Raw genomic sequence first — 18366 nt, 5'->3', positions numbered from 1 at the left:
AGGTAGGCAGCCGGCTCCCCACCGGGAAGCCCTCACAACCGATGCTTCTAGGGCTGGGCGAGGCCCACCCGAGGCGGGGCCCACCCGAGCCTGGCTCTGACCTCCCCCTGCCCCGGCCACCCCACGAACTAGCCTCGCTCGCCATTGCTGCCCATCCCCCTCACCAGCCGCTCTCGGGGCTCCTCCAAAGAACATCTGGCAACGAGGCTGCCTGGGTCCGCAAAGCGGGAACCCTCCATCCCTCGCCTGGCCCGAATCATGCCTGGCCCAGCGCTACCACCAGCCCCGAGGTCAGAAAGACCAGCCGCTAACCAGCGCTATGCAAATCCGATCAGTGAGCGGGAGATGGAGGCAACTGGAGCCTCGGGGTCGCCTTTGACCAGCGCCGACTTTGATTCCCAGGTGGGCGCTCTGGCAGTTCACGGAACCTACACGAAAATTTCACCCTCTGGCAGAAAAGGGGCTCCAGGGAGGCTTCGGGGGGGGGGGCGGAAACAGGCAGGAGGGAGGATGGCCGGCCCTCCTTCATTTAGCCTGGAAGAGCAGTGGATTTAATCATTCCTCTGCCCTTGGCAGGCGGGGGAGAACTGTGCAGCAGGGGTCCAGTGGGGTGTGCGTGGCTCCTGGCTTTGCAGCTTTCTTCCTTCAGGTGGGAAGCCCCAAACCAGCCTCAAACCCACGCCGCACCCCCTCCCTCCCTTCCCTTCCCTGCTATGTGTCTCCCCGTCGAGCCCCCAGAGAACATCTGTGTAGGGAGGACGGAGGGGCCCCCCGAGTTTCTGCTGTGGTGCGGAGAGCTGCGAAGGCCTGGCCTGAAAAGGTAAGGGCGATGGTGGGGGATGCAGAAGAGGCCGGGCCAGAGGCAGAGATAAACAGAGAGAGAGGGAGAGAGAGACATAGAGAAATACAGAGAGATGGGGGGGAGAGACACATACAGAGATACAGAGAGAGAGGGTGGGAGAGAGAGAGACATAGAGATACAGAGTGAGGGGGAGAGAGAGAGACATAGATACAGAGAGAGGGGGGAGAGAGAGAGACATAGAGATACAGAGAGAGGGGGAGAGGGAGACACATAGAGAGATACAGAGGGGGGGAGAGAGAGACATAGAGAGATATAGATGGGGGAGAGAGAGAGACATAGAGAGATATAAAGAGAGAGGGGGAGACAGGGAGGATTTTGTGGTTCCCATTGTTTTTTAGCAACCGGTTCTCTGTCCTAATCACCAGCTGGGTAGGCGTGGCTCGGGGGCTGTCATGTGACTGATGAAAGTGAGTGACGTCGAGTTGGCCATGCCCACCAAATGTTCGTGAAGAGTTTGGAACTTCAGCCTTGCTTTTTTAGCCCAGCGGAAGCGCCAGACTGGGCCACAGCAACGTGTGGCTGGATACAGCTAGTAATAAATAAATGTCACCTCTCTTTAAAGTTTTGTCAGCTTTATGTCCTAAACATCTGACTTTTTAAAAATCTTCCACTACTTATTACCAAAAACCCTGCCTTTTTAAGGAATAAAGTAGGTAATTCAAATTAAGACTTCCTGCCCTTAGACCTTTCTACTTGCAAAAAGGATAATAAAGAGAAATTGAGAACACACTTATGAATTCTTGATGAATCAAATTTCAAAAGAATTTCAGTGGATCATGAACAAAGCCACTGATTTTTACTATTTTAAGTAAAAAAATTGTTTTTGTCAGATCCAAAAGCTTTTTCTGTGCATATAATAAATAAGTAACATTTATTAAATGTAAATTCTACAATATGATACAATCAGCACAATTCTTTCAGTTCTATTAATGAAATAAGGTTCTGAATTTATCTGCCTGCCTGTTTATCTTCCCTCCTTACATGTACTCCTCACTTAACAATCATAATTGGGAGTGGTAAACAACAATGGTTTAAGCAAAAACTCATGCCATTATGCTGATTTATGAGTAACAAGTCCAGTTACAATCTTTAAGAGAATAATGTGGGATTCTTAAACCCAACATCACATGACTGTGACTTGAGACTTGCTGGCTTCCCCATTGCCTTTATTTGTTGGAAGCTAGCAGGGAAGATCGTAAATGGTGATCATGTGACCATGAGATGCTTCAACCGCCATAATTGTGCACCAGTTACCAGGCACCCAAATCGCAGTTGCATGACCATGGGGATGCTGTGATGGTCAAAACTTCAAGGACCAGTGCTGTCATTCAGTGCTGTTGTAACTTTGAATAGTTGCGGAAAAAGTGTCACTTAATATTTTATTACATTCTTTCAAGACTCAAGGTCAAATATATTAGCTGAGTTGTTCAGCATGATGTCTGCACTCACTCATTAGGACTTAGTATCATTAAGTGCAAATCAGGATATTATGCCTTGCTTAACAAATCATGCATACAAATCCTCACTTCATGTCCTGTTTAAACTCAATCATCATTAATCTAAACTGATCAATAGACTTTGAGTCCAATTATTAGTTACTTTTTCCTGGAAGAATAAAACATTTGTGTATTTGTAAATTAATTCTAAAAATAATTCCCCCGCACACGCGCATGTGCGGGGGGAGGCAAGTGTGCAGGGGAGGGCATGTGCGCATGATTGGGACAGGGCGCATGCGCGGGGCCACATGCACATTGCATTTTGGGGGCTTGGGCACGTACACGTGCATTTGCGCATCTGCATGCGTGCTTTGGGCACTCGGTCCGGAAAAGGTTAGCCATCACTGGCCTAGCTCATACTTTTAAAGCTAGTGCTCCCCATGTCTTCTCATGAATTATTTTCTTGACTTATTTTCCAAGAGAAATTAGTTTATATTCAGAGAGAAAGGTTTAGAGCGGAGAAAATGTCTGTAGTAAAAGTAAAAAGGCAGATATAAGCGAAAAAAATGAGCTACAAAATTGTAAAATCAGGTGCCTTATTTGAAAATAGGGGACTTCCTCAAAACTAAACATAGAATTGCTTTCCATCTGATTTATACATTATCAGAGGTTTCCTGAGTTCAATAGGATTGTGCAGTAAGCTTGAAAATGATTCCGGCCTAAGAATCAGTTTGCAGTTAAACAGCAATGAACAATATAGTTAAATAGCTTTCTGAACAGATGCAGCTTTGAGGAAACAGTAGTTTATCTGTCTTGCAGAAACTTTCTTATCAATGCCTGTTTCAGTTCCTAAATAAATTGCAGAGCATCTGCTGGGACAGTACTGTCTGTGATTCTTAATGTCTTTTGAAATAATCTGGGACAGTAGCATCCATGGTACAATAATCCTCCTAACAGGCTGAGATCTTAAAGACAGCAGCATCTCTGTTAAGAGTCATCCTCCAAGTCATTCTCCCAGCATCTGCTTAGCATACAGCAGCACTGTATCCATATTAAAATGAAGTGTCATGTATTCCACATTTATATAGTGTTCACAAATATCTGTATTTACTACATAACTATCTACTTAAACCAGAAATCTTTTCTATAAATAATCTGCAAATAAAATCAATAAAAGAAAAGAAACTAATGGCCAATTAAGAAATTGGAGTGTAGCTGAAAGCATAAATCAGTTTAAAGAAAGTAAAGTTTAAGACATCAGTATCCCGATTTTAAGACATCGGTATCCCTACAGTCAAATAAAAATACTTAAGCAATTATATAGAGCATAAGAACACACTCAGGTATATGGTATGAAGGGGAAAAAATTAAACAATAATATAGCTCATGAATACTTCCAATCCAGCTAATTAAAGCCCACCAGATTTGCAAATTATTTTATTTATCATATGGCACACACAGAGGTCATGCAATCACTGATATACAAATTTAAATAATGTATCATTTTATATAGAGATATAGATATACACACACACATATATACACATACATATATATGTGTGTGTGTGTAATATACTGTATATAGATAGTTAGAGAGATAGATAGAGATATTATGAGGACAATACAATATAGGAGATAAAATATGATAATAATGATAGCAATAGCACTTAGACTTATATACTGCTTCACAATGCTGTTACAGACCTCTCTAAGTGGTTTAGAGAGTCAGCATATTGCCCCCAACAATCTGGGTCCTCATTTTACCCACCTCGGAAGGATGGAAGGCTGAGTCAACCTTGAGCCGGTGAGATTTGAACTGCCAAATTGCTGGCAGCCAGCAATCAGCAGAAGTATCCTGCAGTACTGCATTCTAACCAATGATGATGATGATGATAATGGCAAAATTAGCTGAGGCTGAAATCCCACTACAAAAGAAGTGTTTTGGAAAGAGATTTCTTCATTTAGCTTTGAACAGAGCTGTTCTCTCCCCAATGGAGCAAACAGATAATCTAGAGGTACTTCTAGAACCCCCATTATGAATAGAATCTCATGCAGTAGTGAAATGTAAAATTTGTTACTACCGGTTCTGTGGGCATGGCTTGGTGGGGTGTGTGTGTGTAATATGATTGAGTGGGCGTGGCCAATTTTTTTTTTTACTTTTAAAACCATTTTTTCTACAACCTCTTCAGCTGGAGGTTGTAAAAAAATGCTTTTAAAGCCTCTGATGATCCCAGCTGACTTGCCTGCCCAGCAGAGGCTTTTTTTTTAAAAGCCTCTGACGATCCCAGCTGACTTGCCTGATCAGCAGAGGCTTTCTTTCTTTTTTTTTTAAGCCTCTGATGATCCCAGCTGACTTGCCTGATTGGCAGAGGCTTTTTTTTTTTAAAGCCTCTGACGATCCCAGCTGACTTGCCTGATCAGCAGAGGCTTTTTTTCCCTTTAAAAATATTTTTTCTATAACCTCTTCAGCCGAAGAGGTTGTAGAAAAAATGCTTTTAAAAACTTCTGATGATCCCAACTGAGCCTCACGATCATCAGAGGTTTTTTTTTTTTTACTTTTAAAAGCATTTTTTCGGCCAAAGAGGTTGTAGAAAAAATGCTTTTAAAAATAAAAAAAAGCCTCTGATGATTGCGCGGCTCAGCTGGGCAATGGGGGGGAAAGGGATTTTTGCTACTGGTTCTCTGAACCACCCGCCTCCATCGCTACTGGATTGGGTGATCCAGTCCGAACTGGGAGCATTTCACCCCTGGTCTCATGGCTTCAGTGGCAAACAGTACCTTCCTGAGCTTCATTAGCCATCAGCTAGTCAGTTCACAAATAATCCAAAAAGAGATTATTATAATAGGAAGAATACTTACAGAAGTCCCAAAATGAAACTAGTGCAAAATGTATGCGCCAATAGCTTGTTCAAGGGGCAACTACATCAAGATCTTTATACTGTATATTGTAAACTTGAATTGTCCTAGAATTGTACTACTAAGTTAAGTTCAAGATATTTGTGGTTGCCTATAAAGATTTACATTGCCTTCTTTGCTATTCATCTACCCAGATAAGAAGACATATCCTACTAATGAAACAGTTGTTAAATTCCCTGGTTATGGTTGCTGTTGAGTCTTCAATGCCAACTCACAAAGTATTTTTTTGGGGTGTGCAATATTTATACCTCCGTCATTTTGAAAAAAAAGTCTAGACACCTCATATACCAGAAAACAGTAAGACAATAGCAGAATAATAACAGAATAGAAAGGGACCTTGGAGGTTCCTTCCAATATTTAATAATAATTATTTAAAAATGAAATTAATAATCAAATTAATAATTATTTATTAATATAACATTAATTATTAATTACATTATTAATAACTAAAACAAATATCAAAGAAAGCCAAAACAAGATCCAGTGCTGCACAAGGTATTAGTGAAATGCTCACTGATAAAACTGAACTTTGCAGTTTTTCTAAACGTTAACAATATTGAAAAATCTATATCTCTGTGGAAAGATTATTCATGGCAATGAGACTACTACCAAAACCATCTATTTCTGAGCTCCTTTTTGATGTGAGTATATTTAAAGAATTTTTAATTATAGTTACAGCAGATGACTTAACTAATCACAAATAACTTAGCAAGGCTGGACCTGGTTACAGGTAATCCTCAAAATCCCCTATTTTGTAATCAAAACAGGGACCAGAATTTCCATTGTTAAGTGATGTAATTATAAGGCACAACATCATGTGACTTTACCTCTTAGCTGCCCTCACTGCCCTGCACTCCAAGACTCCTGTCATCTTTCACCACCTTCTTTCTCCCACTGCTGACAAGATATGCCTATCCTGATCCTTAGCAAGGCAGCTGCTGCCACACGAGGCCATCTTCCCCACAAGGAAATTGCTGCAAGCAACCTGGGAAACTAAGCCTTGTGTGGCCAGCAGCTGCCTCACAAAGGGCCAGGGCAGGGATGCCTCATCAGCAGTTAGAGCAAGACGACAGTGAAAATCATCTAGGGCAGCAAGGGCCACAGTATGCAGGGAGCCAAAAGGTCATAGACAGGGGACAGTTACTCCAGTAGTGGGAGTTGAAGTACCTGTGCAGTCATAAGTGTAAGCAGGCTGCCAAGTGCTTGAAGTCTGATCATGTGACTGCAGGATTGCTATAACAGTCATAGCTTTGGGGACTGGTCATTACTCCCTTCAGCACTGCCATAATTTCAAATGATCTCTGAACAAATGATGGTAAATTGACACTACTTGCAGTTCTTGGATGGGAGAACATCAAGATACAAGAGGGCAGGCAAACTGAAAAACATCTCAGAAGATGGTAACAAACCACTTCCTTATTGTTGCCAAAAAATAATAATAATATGGATCTGTCCATGTAATTACAGCTGAGCTCAATTTGACATTTATTCTAATTATAAAATAGTTGTTTTTGTAAATTTGTTTCCCTGCTTTGCGATTATTTTATCAGTGAATAGGAAGGCATTATAATAAATACCTTGTTTATGAATAAACTGTTATCATTTATCTCTTGATACATCCAGAGAATCAGGTGGTGGCTTACAATCTACAGATACAACTCTGGTGAGTTACAAAAGATTAGCAAGATTTTTAAAAAATAATTAAGCTGTTTATTCTATTTCCCACTAAATAAGGAACTAAATGAGAATGCTTGGTGGATAATGAGGAAGTATTTGCATAAAAAAACATTTCTGCACTTGGTTGTGATACTAAATACACATTCCTGGACTGAGAATTTTTGAATGTCCTGTTATTCATTTTTTGCCTAAATCCATTCATCTGAGCTACACTTTTGTATCTTATTTCTACCTAGATGTCAGAATGCTTGACATTCTTTTTCTTTATACTTCACACTTTCATTAGACTGCTGAAATAAATGAGTTTTAAAACTGTTAAAACTGTCAAGAAAAATAGTATTACTAAAAAAATGAACACAGTACTAGCTATTTAACAATTACATTGACGTTTGGAATCAATTTTTTGTGTTTTCAAGAAAGTGATCCTGTAATGCCAGAACCGATCACATGAAGCCTTAATTGATTTGATTTCATGTATCAGCATTTTCCTGCTGGCGATAGTTAATGAGTTATTCTCTTGGTAATTCATCTACTTTCTCTCTTTCCTGAATATATATTTCTAAGGGGGTGAAGGGGAATATACGTAAAGTTGGCATCACTAACTATGCTTCCATTCTTTCTGAGCAGTTGGTGCTGGCAGAACTAAAGCATTAGAGTGTCTACTTGGCCGCTGTATTCAAACCACTTATCCAGGAACATATCCATTTTTGTAACTATGATTGCTTTCAGTGGTTACACCTTTATGGGCTTCTTCTCATGTTACCCTTTCATATACGTCAGATGACTTGTTTACATGGAGCCATGAATTTTGAAATGTGAATCAAATGTGCTTCTTTTTTTGGCCTAAAAAAGAATGAGAATCCAGAATGCATAAAGAAGAGAAAAGAAGGAGTTTTTCTTCCTATCTTTCTCTTGTTTTCCTTGGCCTGCTTCAGATTTCCCAAACCTCCACAGAAGATTTAAGGACATGAGGAAATGTATTGTGATCTCTTAGTGTTTCTATTGATGAAAAAGACATAACTGGATCCTAGTTCCGCAACTGATGAGGTTTTAATTTTCTAGTATAAAAATATTTTAGAAAATAGTGGTTGGATATCGTTACCTCTGCTCATAAAAGGGTGCTATATATTTATTTCTGCAGGATGGTAGAATGAAATCTAAAGATATTCATACTTTGACAAACATTACAATTGTTACTGAATCTATTGTATGTTTGCACAACCCAAACGGAGTAATTTCAGAGGATCTATAAATAAACTGATGTATTATGTCAATTAAAGCAAATGCCATATTTTATATAATGCAATTAAACAATTAAATTAAAAAATAATGACTAGAAGAATTAACAATATTGCACTTAATTGTTACATATAACCACTGTAGAAACATTGTAGACTAGAACATCTATATTTTCCACAAAGTAAGTACAGAGTAAGGCAACAATCATGCTTAACTTGCATTATCAGATATTTTTTAAATAATTAAATGAAGTTAGGAAAAGAATGTAACAGCCAAAGTTAAACATGAGTTAAACATCAGTAGTGTACTTTCTAAGTTATTTTTTGTTTTTAAAAAATTCTATTTTCTGAGAATAGCCTGATAACAAACACTTCAAGGTACACACATCAAAGTAACAGGAAACCTATTTGCTTTTATATATGTACCTATTTTTATAGTGTTCTTCCTCATACAGCTGATTTTATCACACAGGCTGCAATTCTCCAGCCATTCCAAACTACCATTTATTGACTTTTACAGAATGAATTATCTCCAGGTTCCTTTCTCAGATGCACACTATAGTACACTAAGTACATGTACTTGGGGAAAGTTGACTTCAGGCAAGTAACATTTATCAAAACTCACTGTCTGTGCTTTCCAGGTGTCTATCAAGTCAAGTCAATCTACAGAAAATTCTAACAACTAGCTGTTTTCAATTATACTTTTTCTAACATGAAAATATAGAGTCATTTGTTTTTATTCTAAGGACACATGGTCATTTTCTAGGACCATTATATATTCCAAATATGTCCATTATATAAAAAACCATGGTAATATGGCAAACATTGCTATTAGTGCTTATATTTTAACAAACTAAAAATCAAGGCTCACAATCGCTATTTCCTATTGTCCTTTCCTAAGATATGTCTTAGAACTGAATTAGTTCACAATAAATGAACACTTTTACCTATAAGAGAGGTTTCCAAAGGAAATGTCTATATTTAACTTTTTATAATATTTTGTACCAATAAGATCAAAACAAGAAGTTTCTGGCTGTTTTGAAAGTTCCTTAATGAAAACATACTTGACAGTTCCTCACAACTTTTAACCTACACAGCAAATTGTAAAAAACAAAACAAAAAACCCTTCTCTGGAAGTCAGCCTCATTAGGAGAATTCCTCTTATATATGTTACAGCCGAAAAATCTGTTATAAACCTGCTATCTGCCAATAACCTAAGATTTGCTCTTTGCCTTTTTCTTTAAAGGGAAAACACACTGAGCAATTGAAGCATCATTTTTTCCTTACCCAGAACTAAACCTCTGGTTGACCATCAAGTTCTTGAACTTACCTCTTTTCTTTTCTTTTCTTTTTTAAACGAAGGCAATAGCCTCAGAGCAGGAACTCAAAGCCTTCCAGCAACCCAGCATGAACTAGTTCTTTTTAGAGCTTCCAGGCTCTAAAGTACTTGCCGTTCCTTCTGGCTACAAACAGGGACACTCCTATCTCTGGGCTAATAGCCGCAAGGAGAAACAGCTAGAAGAAAGTTTGCCCACCCGGTCTTCCGCTCCCAGTTTTCATCCACCCCGTCACTTCTAGTCGGCACACCTTTCCCTCCCCGCCTCCGGGGAATGCCGTCTGGACCGTTAGGCCGGCCGTGCAACAGCTGGAGAGCTTTCCACGGCCTGAGAGCGGCTCCTGGAAGGAGGAGAGAAAGACAAGAGACTACAGGCGAACAAACCCTTTCTGTTCCCGAAACCGCTGTTCCGTTTTCAGCCAGCTTCATGCTCTTTGCTTGTCCCCACCTCCCCTGTCTACCACAGCCTTTTCCTGACATCATTCATTCTCTTACATTCAAACACACGCCCACTCCATTTCCAAACAGTGACTCACTCTAGAGCCCTGCTGCTGTTGCCGCCGCCGCCGCCGCCGCTGACATTCGAAGGCCGGGCTTGAAAAACCGGTTAAAGACCTCTAGAGGAACGGATATTTATTTATTTTTATTTATAAAAAGGGGCGGGGGAGGGGAAAGCCCCATTCTAAGCAGAAGAGTGGGGAGGAGGAAGATTTGGCATAGGTATTAAAATTAGATCGAGTGGGAAAACTTCATTTTCCCCCCCTAATTAACCATTCGACTTAGGGGAGAAAGGTGGAGAAGCCTGTTTGCAAAATTCTTTGCCCCTTTGACAAGCCACCTTAAAGAGACAAAACCTTTTGGCATGAAATAGGGGCAGAATCTGATCTTTAACAATGCTGCTGCTCTTTTCCTCACCATTCCAGCTCAGAGTTCACCCCAATCCCGTGTATTTTCCCTGTCCTTCAAACTTCCTTAGCTACAAATAAGTTTGTACCATCAAAACTCTGGAATAATTTAGCTGTAGGGCTCAGGAAGATGTACCTAATGGCCATTTAGCTCCTGCTTGAAGAGAAGTATTGAACAATTTGAACGCTGCCCTTCCTCTAGCCTACATTTTTAATTATGGAATCCAAAAGAAAAGTGCATCACATGACAAAGCTGTTTGCAATAAAAAAAAATAATTACTATATTAGAAACAAATTAACGATACACTCCCAGGCATACTTACTTGAACGTAAACCCCACTGAATAGCAGAAGATAATTTAGGTAGGCTTGTTTAACACTGTGTATTTATTCAATTATTTCACAAACAGAATAGCATATATAGTAGATATGATACAGATACTAATGTTTTACTTTGTTAGGGCTATTCTTGGGCATACGGATATTTAAATTAAGCTCTCACTGTTATTGTATCACCAGACCCCCAAACCCATGTTTTCAAAGGTGTAGGAATAGTGCCTCCCCCTTTTTAAAAAAAATCAACAAAGATGGAGCATTGTTGGAATAGAATAGAATAGCAGAGTTGGAAAGAACCTTGGAGGTCTTCTAGTCCAACCCCCTGCTTAGGCAGAAAACCCTATACCATTTCAGACAAACGGTTATCCAATCTCTTAAAAATTTACAGAATTGGATCATTCACAACTTCTGGAGGTAAGTTGTTCCACTGATTGTTCTAACTGTCAAGAAATTTCTTCTTAGTTCTAGATTGCTAATCACTCCTTGATTAGTTTCCATCCATTGCTTCTTGTCCTGCCCTCAGGTGCTTTGGAGAATAGCTTGACTCCCTCTCCTTGGTGGCAGCCCCTGAGATATCGGAACACTGCTATCATGTCACCCCTAGTCCTTCTTTTCATGAAACTGAATATACCCAATTCCAGCAACCGTTCTTTATATGTTTTAGCCTCCAGCCCCCTAATCATCTTTGTTGCTCTTCTCTGCAATCTTTCTAGAATCTCAATGTTTTTTTTTTTTTACATCGTGGTGACCAATACTGGATGCACTATTCCAAGTGTGGCCTTACCAAGGCATTATAAAGTGGTATTAACACTTCATGTGATCTTGATTCTCGCCCTCTGTTAATGCAGCCTAGAACTGTATTGGCTTTTTTGGCAGCTGCAGCACACTGCTGGCTCATATTTAAATGATTGTCCACGAGGACTCCCAAGATCCCTCTCACAGTTACTACTATTGAGCAAGGTACCACCTATACTGTACCTGTGCATTTGGGTTTTTTGCCTAAATATAGAACCTTACTTTTTGCACCATTTAATTTCATTTGGTTATTCATTGTCATTCATGTTGCTCAGTGTTTACTACATTTGAGCAATGAAGAGAAACTTCATTGAAGAAGTGAGACAACTTTTGTAATGAAAAGTGTTACCACTAACATATACACTTTAAAATTCGGGCACAACCCTGGCATTCGAAAAAATGGCTCAGCCATTCTGCACAATTTATAAAATACAGAACGACACTTCAGTGCCCGAAACGGAAAGAGAGAAGAATAAATGTAGTTCTTGGGTTTTAAGGACTGGAAATACACACCCCTCTGTGGGTCACAGGCTCCTTTTAATGTGGCCTTCCTAGTGTCGCAGCTGGCTCTGCTTTGCCCTGCTATGCCAGCCATTGAGGCCAATGGATAGGCCCAGTACCAAGGGCCTGCTCCCAGAGGGCCAGGGCATGTGCCTCATGGTTGCTTAGCAACCCCAGAGGATTTACCTCAACTGCCTTCCATCTGTAACCTGAACAGGTGATCATAGCAACCTGGGTGAGGTAGAGGAGAGCCTTCTTTACCTGTAGTGAATAGCAGAATCACCTTTTGGCTTCCTCAGGAGAAAAAGGGCCAGCTTTGAACCCAGGGTCTTCTTAGTCACCAGGATAATTCAAACAAGTTCCCAGGAAGTGGCGGCTCCTTTGGAAGTAAACCTAACTGAACCAGTCACCTATATTTTTTTTATTTGAGGCTGCTGGTTGTAGAAACAGTGTTCTTTATACAGGTAGTCCTCAACTCAGCACAATTCAGCCCAAAGTTTCTGTTGCTAAGCGAGACATTTGTTAAGTGAATTTTGACCCATTTTTTGACCCTTCTTGCCACAGTTGTTAAGTGGGTCACTGCAATTGTTAAGTTAGTGACATGGTCGTTAAGTGAAACTGGCTTCCCCATTGACTTTGCTTGTCAGAAGGTTGCAAAAGGTAAACACATGACCCTGGGACACTGCAACCATCATAAATATGAACTAGCTGCCAAATGTCCAAATTTTGATCATGTGACTATGGGGATGCTGCTTCGGTTAAGTCACTTTTTTCAGTGTTGTCGTAACGTTGAATGATCGGTAAATGAACTGTTGTAAGCCAAGAACTATCTGTGCAGCTAATCCTTACTTACTGACCTCAGTTGGGACTGGCAACTCCATTACTAAATGACTCATCTTTAAAATGAAATGTCACATGACTATATGGTGACGTAGGTATATCAATTCCAGCTGTGGCTGTGAAGCAAATCATTTGTGGTCATTAAGTACAATGTCATGTGACCATATGTGCTGGTTGTCAAGTGCCTGATTCATGATCACATAACCATGGAGATGCTGCAAGGCCACAACTTTGAGGACCAGTCAGAAATCTCATTTTTCAGTGCTATAGTAACTTTAAATGGTCATATATTGTAAACCACTCAATGTTGCCTTGCATTGCGAGATGAATGGCATATGCATTTGATAAATGAATAAAATAAAATAAATTGGAATAGTAGTCAGTAAGTGAGGACTAACTGTACTGATTGTTTTGCACACCCTTAGTTGTGGTAGTTCAGATATCACTGAAGAAACCACAGTTGTCTGGGATGAGGCAACATCAGTGGTGAAATCCAAATTTTTTTACTACTGGTTCTGTGGGCCTGGCTTGGTGTGGCTTGGTAGGCGTGGCTTGGTAGGCGTGGCAGGGGAAAGATACTGCAAAATCTCCATTCCCACCCCACTCCAGGGAAAGGATACTGCAAAAACTCCATTCCCACCCCATTCTGGAGCCAGCTAGAGGTGGTATTTGCCGATTCTCTGAAGTACTCAAAATTTCTGCTACCAATTCTCCGAACTGCTCAAAATTTCCATTACCAGTTCTCCAGAACTTGTCAGAACCTGCTGGATTTCACCCCTGGGCAACATTTTAAGAAACCAAACACATATCATATCATGACCTAAACTTTTTACCTAATCTGCACAGTATCAAGAGTATTTAATTTGTATTTATTTTATATAATATGTTGAGATGTCCAACCAGTATATTGTATTAAAACACAGTGGATTAACTAACTGCAATGTCCCTTTAATTGCAAATGTAGGCTTCCTCTCCTGGCATTGCCTGTGTTGGAAACCTGTTCATGGAAGTTACAAAAATGTTTGGAGTCAAGTACCGGTATATAGGTACAATTCTAACAGATATCACATGATGGCGATTGTTCATAAACTTCATTGATAGGCTTTAAAATTATGGTTGGATAATATGGACTGAGAGATATTAAGTATATCCATTTAATCATCCAACATTAATGCACAAAAAGTTGTATTTTGATCATCATCTCTCAATCAGAAGGGCTAGTTTGATCAGTTGGAAAGAAGGTCTTCTTTCTCTAAACAGCAATCATTTACTGTAATCATTTTTCTCCTCTCATTTGGCTAATACACATCCCATGCTGTTCTACTGGATTTGTCCAAACTCTGGAAGCGGATTATGGAAAATAATATCTGAGAATATTACTTGTCTGGAAGACAATTAAAATCCACTAAATAATTGGCATTTGGGGGGCCAGTGATCACCCTCCCCCCAAATGCCAATTATTTAGTGGATTTTAATTGTCTTCCAGACAAGTAATATTATTTCACTAAATAACATATACAATTTATAATTAGTATTAGAAATTTCATGTATAATTTTAAAAGAAAAAAAATGTTATCAAGTTTTTTTAAAAAATTGTAGCTTGTTACCATCCAAGCCAATGAAAATAAATTGCTGTTAAATTATCAGAATTTGTACTTTTCTTAGTGTAAATATCATATACAGTGGAACATGAAATTAAATTAAAAGAGTAACCCTTATCAAGTTTTTAAAAGCAAAACGTATTTATTATACAAAATCTTCTTCAATCTAAGTATTTTTCTCAATTTTTTCAAGATCAAACTTTTCTATTAGTCTGTACTGAAGCTAATTGAATTTATTTTTCTAAAGGCATTTCTTTCATGAAATCAGAGTGGCATAACTGGAGCAATACTATAAATGGACACAATTGGTGCTTTAAAGTTAAGACTTCCAGAAAGATATTAGACTGATCTTTGAATAAGCATCACATTAGAATGCAAGAGAAGCACCATGGTTTTTTGAGAATGAAATTAACAATTGTACTGTTGTGACTTCATTTTTGCTAGAATTCATCCGTTCAGAAAAATGTCACAGAATGTAGCATTTTACACCCCTTCTCTTTTTAAAGAAGTTTTTGCTTGAATGTTTAACCAGACAATATCATAAATTTTCATCTCAGATATGGCTTCCACTAAATAGTTAACAGAAACTCTCAATCCAGCATCTCGATGATTAATGGACTTTTATCCTTGTAATAGTTTTGTCACCTAAATACATATTATTCCTGCCCAACCCCATCTTAAGATAAGCAATGAATCAGAGGACAAAGACCATACAAGAATCCCCATTACAGTTAACAGCTTAATCCTCTTCCCTCCCCCCTCCCCCGCATTCTAATCCAACCTACTCAAATTACTCTTTGCTCCTTTTTATCTGTTTATGATTTGTCTGCCAGAATCAGGAACTCGGTGAGGAGAGTTTTCATATTTTTCCCAAGGATGTTTTCCTCTTGGAAATACTATGTCAAAAGTAGATTTTGACTTTACTTCTCATTCTTCCCAATCTGGCCTACTTTACAAGTTAGTTTTAAGGATGTCAGGATAGTACTTCAAAGGGGTTTTAATGCATAAGGCTGCATGTAACCTAAAAGTGCTATTTGTCATCTTTGGAAGAGAACCTTTTAGGCCATGGCACCCAGCCTGTGGAACATCATCAGAAGATCAAATTGGCCCAAACTTGCTGGCTTTTTGCAAGGCCTTGATGACAAGATTTGCCAATAGTCAAAAGAAGTGTGGTAGAGCCAGTGAAGTGACTGTATTGATTGTTTTGATAAAAGGCCTGGTGTTGTGACCCGTACGCGGCCTGTGCAGCTAATAGCTGATTCAGACAGGGAGGAGGCTGGTGTGGTGCTGCGCCAGCAGCCTGTGCAGCTGGCACTCGAGTTGGACAATGAGGAGGCTGGAGAAGATGTGGTGCCAGAGACGGGGATTCAGCCAGGGCCTTCAGAACCTCCAGAAGCTCCCTTAAGTGAAGAGGATGAAGAGGAGGAGCCTCTTCTCGATGCATGGGCGTGCAGAGCTGCCAAAAGGCAGGAGTGGCTCCTCAGGAGGAGGTCTCCTCGAGAGTAAGGCTTGGGGCTAATTGGCCACTCCCTTAGCCTATTTAAGGAGGAATGCCGACTGAAGCAATTTGCAGGGAACAACTTAGTTCACATACCTTCGTGTCTTGTCTTGCTTATCTTATCAGCTTCCTGCAAATTGCTTCTGGGCATTCTGCCAACCGTAGTAAGCTTTCAGTTATTATTCTTTTAATTCTTGGTGGCTGTTAATGCAATTAATTAACAGCCGTTGTTTATTCAGTAAACTAAGGTTTGAACAGATTTTGTGTGTGCTGCGTTCTTTGGGGTCCGGAGCTGGGGCAGAACACCTGGAGTGCTTTCTGTGAGATAGGTGGCTATACAAATTTGATAAACAAACAAACAAACAAACAAACAAACACACACATGCATACATACATACATACATACATACATACGTAATTTAAAATAGTTCTTGTTGTATAAGTATATATATTCATATATAATTGTAAGACATCCAAGTCATATAAAATATTAATGAAAAAAGACACAGTTGCAACACTAGAAGAAAAAGACATACTTTAAATAACATTAACCCATATATTTGTTTATTAATGTGCTTATGATGAAAATATTTTTCTGTTGGAATGAGATGAAAAAGCTCACTTGCCTATAAGATAAATAATTAGTGATAGTAATGATACAACATTAATTGTATTGTGTGATAATTAGTAACAATACAATTGAGAGGGTAGAAGCAAGAAAAGAAGCTGGTGATAGTTGGGAAGAGTAAAACAGATTAAAAAAGAAAACAAGATTGTGTGCCTTTAAAATATCCCTTTGGTGAACTAAGTGGTCATTCTATATTTAACTATGAATAAGGAATTTTGCTAAATTTTAAGTACTGCTTTAAAAAAGTTTATATCCTATATTATCTGTACATATAATGTTATTCTTAAATACAACTTTAATTATTCATGATCAATTTATCCTTCATGATCAATTTGACTTGGTAAGAGACAGAATATAGCTTTTTCTCCTTCATCTAAGATGCTTCAAAGGACAGATAAGCATAAAGGGGACCAGAATATCAATCAAAAGATCAAGCCTCAGTATACAATCTCAATATACAAATGTTTAAATATGAATTAAGTATCTAAAGGAAATGTATTATTTTCCCAAACAGTATAAACTTGAAACACATTATACAGCATGTGTCCGAATGAACTGCATTTCCCCACAGCGGTGAAGAAAAACATGGCACTGGTGGCTTAGTGGTTAGAATGCAATATTGCAGATTAACTCTGCCCTCAGCCTGGAGTTTGATCCTGACAAGCTCAAGGTTGACCTTCGATCCTTCCAGAGTCGGTAAAATAAGGACCTAGATTGTTGGGGGCAATATGCTGACTCTGTAAACCGCTTAGAGAGGTCGGTAAAGCACTATGGGGCAGTGTATAAGTCTAAGTGCTATTGCTATGGTAGACAGACAGATGATTGCCCATTTAGTTCTGTAATACAAAAGGAAAATTCAGCATTGAAAAGAAGTTTGTTGAACAAACACTACCCTTCTCAATGTTTCCTTTGCTACTAAAATATCATTCATAGCTGTAAATGTGAAACACTATGTATTGATCAGAATAGGTAAGTTCATTTAGCGTACACTTATATCAACTATAGTAAATTTAGATCCTCTTATCCAAAATATTTTATGCCATATCTTGTATTTCGCAGAAAAATCAAAGAAGTACAATTATGTTAAAAGGAAAATAATGTGTCTTTATTTGGACAAGGCTATAAAAGCTTTAACATGGTTTTGATGAGCGCTAAACATTCACAATGATATAAATCCAATAGGAATTGAAGGAATTGAAGACTTAAACTGTTTACTTATTGCTGTTGTTATAATAAATTAAAAGGAATGCTATAAAGCACTGTCCATTGTTGAACTATTAAGTCAGCCTTCTGTAATCTGGAGCTTTCAAGAAGCATTGAACTTCAAATTCTAGTTTCTGTTGAGGGAGAACCAGCCATTCATTTAATAGAAGAGAATGTTTGTAAAGCACTTATCTTTCTGGTTTCTTCATCCCAAGCAGTCCTTCCAGCTCTCTCTAAAATCTACAAGGAAGACCCAAAGGATTTTTGCTAAATTAGATTGTGGTGCGGGAACAGAGAGACACCTCCCAAAATGAGATGGTTCCATCATGAGTGCAGCTGTATCCACAATGTTGTTTATTGTCCAATGGGGGGTGGGGTCCTTTTCTGATCTACACTCCAGCCAAACCTTTCAAATGGATCCCTCTACTACTCTCTGTAGCAGTTGAAAAAAGCATATTAAGTTATTGCTGTGGGATATTGTAGAGAATGGAAAAAACATATGTTGCTCAGAACTGAATTGTGTTCTAATTCCCCTTACATGCAGACTGAATTGCCTGCAAGAATAAAATCAAAGACCATGGAGAAATTGAGATCA

The 18366-nt window shown here is 39.0% G+C and overlaps 1 protein-coding gene across 3 annotated transcripts in view; it reads right to left on the bottom strand.

The window, feature by feature from the left end:
- The window catches only part of SGMS2 (sphingomyelin synthase 2), a 41198-nt gene extending 29022 nt beyond the window's left edge, over positions 1-12176 (bottom strand). Inside the window, exon 1 of one of the 3 annotated variants that reach the window (XM_034442242.3) lies at positions 12014-12176. The gene's annotated coding sequence lies outside the window, so the exon portion shown is untranslated. Of the gene's footprint in view, positions 1-9459; positions 10005-12013 lie in introns of those variants that run through there. The other 2 variants (XM_034442240.3, XM_034442243.3) reach the window with 2 other exon arrangements.
- Between the last annotated feature and the right edge of the window lie 6190 nt (positions 12177-18366).

This window comes from Pantherophis guttatus, chromosome 8 (genome assembly GCF_059756535.1).
Source record: "Pantherophis guttatus breed Tessera chromosome 8, ASM5975653v1, whole genome shotgun sequence".
Taxonomy (NCBI): Eukaryota; Metazoa; Chordata; class Lepidosauria; order Squamata; family Colubridae; genus Pantherophis; species Pantherophis guttatus.
Note: the sequence above shows the minus strand (reverse complement) of the source record. Positions and strands in the feature narration are given on the sequence as shown.